The following is a 6,225-nucleotide window of genomic DNA, read 5'->3' on the forward strand; positions in this document are numbered from 1 at the left end:
ACTAATATATTAGATCACATAGCGATATAGTCATATGGTGATATAAAGTACAAGCATTGTAATAGTTCGACACCATTAAAGAAGTTAATTGTATATGGAAAGCACTACTTGAATAACTAGATAATATTTGCCGTAATATATACTTGCATAGACATACGAAGCACTATTTGATAAAGGTTAATGACGGGAGGGTATCATAGGTTTGGTTTGACACACGCGCGACATAATTCTGTGCACAGAATTGAGACCAAACCACTATAGCAAGCCCGAATGCATGGCTCACCTGCCCTTGTGGCATCATTTGTATTTGGATTCGGTTGGACTATTTCTCCTAACTCGAGCCAATATATGACACATATGGCCTGCGGGTAGACCCTTATAGTGAGTCCCAAGAAGGGGCGTACCCTGCATCAGACTGCGATTACGGTTATATGTATAACATCATAGTCAGGAGTATCTGGGTAAGACATATGGTACACTTAACATAGAGTGCCCTTTGTGGGCCATCATATGATTATTTGTATTAAAAACAGGCACAAGACATCACTTAAGCAAATTGCTAGGCCATTAATAATGATGATTTATTCATAAGTGGTTATATGGTAAGTGAAAGAGGTAAATACATAGGTAACAATCTTATATGGTGTATTCGTCATCCGTTCTTCCATAAGTTATAATTTCATATAAGAGGTTCTAGTATTCAGTCATCCGCAGTTGCTCATTCTATTATTTGACTCATTGAGCATCCTTATATGTTTACTTGTTATTCTGTCTGCTTTACATACTAGTACATATTTTATATGTACTAACATCCCTATGTTTGGGGGCACTGTGTTTCTGTAAATACAGGATCAGATGTATCGATGAGCAGACTTCTATACTAGGCACTCGTCCGTATTCAGTAAAGCAGTTGGTGAGATCCTCTCTTACCTGGAGTGAATAAACATCTAGTACTTTTTAATTATGTTTTTGATTATAGTTTGGGTATGTTGGGGTCCTGCCCCGACCACCTTTTTCGGTACAATTACAATTTCTCTTAGAGGCTTTGTAGACAGTGTTTAGTTGTCATACGTGGTCATAATTGTACATAGTCCCTTATCATTTTTTGTAAATTATAACTCCTCCGCACAATATATATGTCAAGCCACATAGATGACACTCATACGGTTCTTATCTGCCATGCCTAGGCTAGGCTAGAGGCGTGACAACTTTATAATCGCGATACTTTTAATTGATTATACATTAGAAATTAGAAATTAGAGATAGAGATTAGAGATAGGTGAACCAAACCTTCCCATTTTACTCTTTTTATACATGCCACTTGGGAGCAGCTGCAGCTTGCCTCCCAAGGGCTATTTTCGTGATTATACACTGCACTGCATATGTGGCAACGTCATTGTATATTCGTTAGTCTCTTGTTCCACCAGTTTCTTGTATGGGCTTGAACATGGCCTTTGAGCAGAATACCAAATTCCTATCTCATTTTTAATTTAATCTCTGTAAAACTGGCTCTTAATCTGATCATCTTCTTCATCGCTGAGCTCTTCGTCTTCTTGGGTGTGTTTATAGTTGATGCTGCTTTCTGATTTTTTTACACATAACTAAACTATTGTTGCAATTTTAAGCTTTCAATCTTTTCTTCAATCTTGTAGTGATCCTCACTTTTTCCTGCATGTTCTTTCATTTGGTTCAATGATTTGTATATGTGAGTAATTTTTCTTTCAGTTTTTTCTTCGTCTGAGTGTTTTTCCTCAATTTTGAGATTTGTTTGAATGGGTTTGTAAAATTTAGAATTATTATAAAAAATATAAGGAAGAAGTGAAGTACAAGGAGATAACAGTTTGTTCTTATCCCAAATTAGGCGGTGAACAAAAAAGTTATTAAATTGCCTCTCACGAAGGAGCCGTGTTGACGTAGGTCTTAACTTCAACCATTTCCAACTACTATTGTAGCCTAACCTAAAAGTAATTCTTTGTAATTCCTCTGTCTTCCTCTTCACTCTCCTTATCCATTTCAAAATTCAGATTTAATTTATAATGTTTTGATCTTTATATGTGTCTTATTCAATTTTATATTCATCTTTAATTTTGTTTCTTCGGATTTCAGATTTGGAAGAATAAATTTAGAAAGTTTTGGTCTCAGATTTTGTTCTCCGGGCTTATGAAGTTCTAATTTTTATGTTGTCGAAATCTGCTAAATTGTCTGTAGAATTTGTATTTAGCTTGACTTTTTGGGAAATGAAGAAATACTCCTTCTATGTTGACACTTCAATTTTGAGCAACATAATAACTGTTAATCCTTTGAAAACATTTTAATTCTTCTTCTGCTTAAATCTTTTGTTATTTAATTTTCTCTGATTTTTGAGGTGCAACTTAGTTCGTCAGATTGTAGTTGTAGTTTCTCCAATTGTATTGATGATTAACTGAGAGTAATTCTTCAAAAATTTATGAAATGTTTCAGCCATTTGAACTAATAAAGGTATTTTACTTTTATACTCTTTCGAGGGTTTATTAGTAGCATCCTCTCTATTCTAAGGTAGTGGTAACATTTGTGTACATTCTACGCTCTTAGATCCCACTTTGTGAGATTATATTGGGTATGCTATTAGTTTAGTTTTATTTAGTACTTTTATACTATTTGTTGATTTTTTGTTAAGAAATGAGTGAGTTAATTTTTTCATGTGTTCTCTATAATACAGTGAATGGAGATTGTTACATAACAAGTGTAGATCATTTTTGAAGATGTTAAAATAGGTGGGCTTCCAAGTTGATGGAGTTAGGCCTTGGGTTAATGAGGATTCATATAGTTAAAGCCAATTGCACTGTAGTTGTTGCTATTCCTTGAAGTAATACTTCTCAAGGTGAGCTCACCTTTACTTGCTAACTATGCCTTCTTAGACTATAAATGTGATTTCATAATTTCTTAACTCACATGGAAAGAATAGAGAAACTAAATGTAATTTTGTATTTCTTTTATAGGTTGTCGGATATCTTTCTCGGTGCTAGTTAATATCTTCCAGTTTCCTGTCAGATTATCAAGTGTATAAGTGCTCTCGAATTGTTAATTTTAAAGGTTTTGTGCTTCTCTTGTTCCCTTTTTAAAATTACTGAGTTGAAGGCCAGTTCTCTACTATAGAGATATGATCCATTTGAAGTTTATCTTTTCATTTTAAGGTAAATACTAAACATAACACAGGTGAAAATTTTATAATCATTATTTGAGAATTTTGAGGTATAAGCCTATTGAAAATTTCTTCTACATTGCTCGACTGTTATTGTAATACCCTGCATTTTTGAGCTAGAAAATAAATTGTCATTCCTACATGCGTAAGCTCTAATTCCATGATTTATATTTAAATTCATGTGTCATGATCCTTTTCCTAGTGAATGAATAGATTATGAGGTGAAAAGTATTCATAAAAATCACTTGGAGCAAAGTTGAGCGAAGAGTCATTCATTCATCCAAGTTTGATATTCGATTCTACAAGGATCTACTTTGAATGTGTATAACTTTCGATACACATAGAATTCTTCAGGTCAAGACCCACCAAATTGTAGATAATTGAATTATCTTTCCAACGATACCAATTTTGCCTAAATCTGATAACCGAGCGAAAAGTTATGGCATTTTTCGTGTAAGGCAGTAAGCCGATGAGATCTTGTTGCATTGCGTTGATTGTGCCCCGACACGAAATCTGACGCGAATCTAAAGTGGTTTTATGCGTTATTTCAATTTCTAAAGGGTCTAGGGGCACTTTAGTCATATCCCTCACCCAAATTCCGTTCCTAATCATCCTTAAACGAAATTAAGCCTTTTAGTAATGTTTTAACTCTCTCAAGACCCCTAATTCATCTTTCAAGAACACAAGTGGAGAAAACAACTAGGGTTTGGGCAATCAAGCTTAAAGGTTCAATCTTTTTGAGATTTCTTCGTAATTCTTCGAAATTAAGGTACACGGGGTTTTTCCTAAACTACATGGGCTTGTTGAAAACACTTCGAATAAGATTTAAAGTTATAGAAATCATGAAATTTGAAATGGATTTTGGAATTATGTTTACAATCTGCATGATGAATTCATTAATGATATTATTTTTTTGGTCTTGAGGCCTTTCCCCTAAATTTGATTTGTATCGTATACAATTATGTATGTAATTGAATTGAAGATTTAATTGAGAGCATGAAAATATAGAATCCCTCTTTTGCTATGAATTCCCATTCTTTTCATATGATATGGATAATTTCGAATGCATTTTGAGAAACATGAGACAAATGTCTTGATTATTTTTTATGACTTGATTATGATTTTGAATTGAAGCAAGGGGGTTTTACATGTTGATAATTATTGAAGATATATAATGAAAGAATTGCATGTTTTTTCAAAAATACATGACCACCACATGTTTGTTGAAATGTTGAAACGAGTGATCTTTGCATAATTTAATAATGTTTTAAAGTATGAATTTTTCGTAAATTGTTAGAAGTATGATGGTCCAAACCATTATGCTTGGAAGAAGAGACTTTAATATGATATTTTATGGCTCAGAAATATGACTTACAAGTCTTGGTGTGACGACACCAATACAGATAATGCCATGGTAAAATAGAATAGAATAGAATACAAATTTTCATTTTGATTTTCAGATTTTGAATTCAAAAAGATGCATTTTTATAAAAGATTAAAAATGGGATTAAAGAGAGTTAGATGGTTACCCGAAGAAAGTACGAGTTGAAAGACTCAATGGTAGAAATCATGATTTACCGACATGGGGTTATGGTACCATGCTGTGTAGTCTTGTGTACCTTGATTTATGTCGTTCCACTTTGGAACTATGGTTAGGAGCCATGCTTTGTGGTCTCGTGCACTACCATGATGATGTGTGAGCTGATGCTAACACTTTTGAAGCTTTTAACTCTGAATAAATTGTGAGGGCTTAAGCAACTTTTGTTGTTTTTGATTGCTTTTAATGTGTTAATGCAGATACAAGTGGTCGGGGAGGAAACCAAAGAAAAGAAGAATAAATCAGCTGAAATCTGGTGTAAATAAGCTGAAGTATAGCTGACATCAATTCTGAAGCGCCATCATAAATGGGACAGGCTGTCAAAGTTACCGTCAAGGTTAAACAGAACCTGAGAAACTGAGATGAAATGTGACGACGTTTAGGAAGGGCCGTCAAATATGTGACATGGTATCAAACTCGCCGTCAACCAAAAGTAGAGAATACTGATTTCCAGTGAAGTTGTGACTGCAGTTGTCACGCGCCATCAAGAATTTTGACACGCCGTCAGGTTTACCGTCTGAAGAGTTAGAAGATAAAAATTTACTGGAACCTTTGACGAGATCTCGCACACGTTGTCAGACATCTGACACGCCGTCAAGATCATCGTCGTCCAATCCGAAGAGAAAACTGAAACTTTAATTTTATTTCCTTATTTAGGGTTGACTATTTAAAGACTTGTTTTAGGATTTTTTAGGGATCAATCATTAATTATCAGAGAAGAAATTTTGAAGAGAAGAACGTAACATTGCTTCATCTTTACCATCAAATATTTTTCTTGTTTCTTTAAAAAAGCACTTATCAACTATTTTTGGGTTTCTATCTCGTGAGTAAATTGAAGAAACTACTTATTGTTTTTCATCTATTCATAAGTTTATCCTTATTATGGTGAATTCAACTTGTTATTTCGTTCATCAAATCATGAGCGGCTAATTCCATTAGCCGGAGTTATGAGATCCATGGATTAGGGTCTGATAGGTTACTAGGCATTTAACAGATTCAAAGAGTAGTAGGAAATCTTCAAATTCTGTTGTTTTGACTGAAATCTATTGGTTGCAAACATTAGATTATGCCTTAGGTTTTATTTGCTTCTAATGGAGAAATAGACTAGAGGACGTGAATTATCAACAGGGACTTAGAAGCTACTAACCTTCTGTTTAATGATTGATGCCATAATTGGATTAATCTACCTGATATAACATCCTGATGGAAATAGATAAGTTATCTAAGTTCGAGAGAATTAGATAATAAATTGTCTGGTGAGATCGAGAGATAAGTCAGACAGTATCGTCGTCAGGGATAATCTTCTGTTTCTACTTACTTTAAGAATCCCAAGCCTTACCTTGTATCTGTCAATTCCCTAAACCCATGGTGAACATAACTCAGGTTTCCCATTTAGACAGATTTAAAACACTAAAATATTGAAATTGACAATTAACTCTCTGTGAAC

General features: G+C 34.0%; 1 long non-coding RNA gene across 1 annotated transcript; it reads left to right on the forward strand.

Annotated features, from left to right (window-relative positions):
* The first annotated feature begins 841 nt into the window (after positions 1–841).
* On the forward strand, positions 842–3,206 carry LOC107869486. The gene is made up of 3 exons (XR_007049175.1): positions 842–913; positions 2,699–2,860; positions 2,979–3,206. It is a non-coding gene; the product is annotated as an uncharacterized LOC107869486 (long non-coding RNA).
* The last annotated feature ends 3,019 nt before the right edge of the window (positions 3,207–6,225 follow it).

The sequence above is a fragment of the Capsicum annuum genome, unplaced genomic scaffold (assembly GCF_002878395.1).
Source record: "Capsicum annuum cultivar UCD-10X-F1 unplaced genomic scaffold, UCD10Xv1.1 ctg17449, whole genome shotgun sequence".
NCBI lineage: Eukaryota > Viridiplantae > Streptophyta > Magnoliopsida > Solanales > Solanaceae > Capsicum > Capsicum annuum.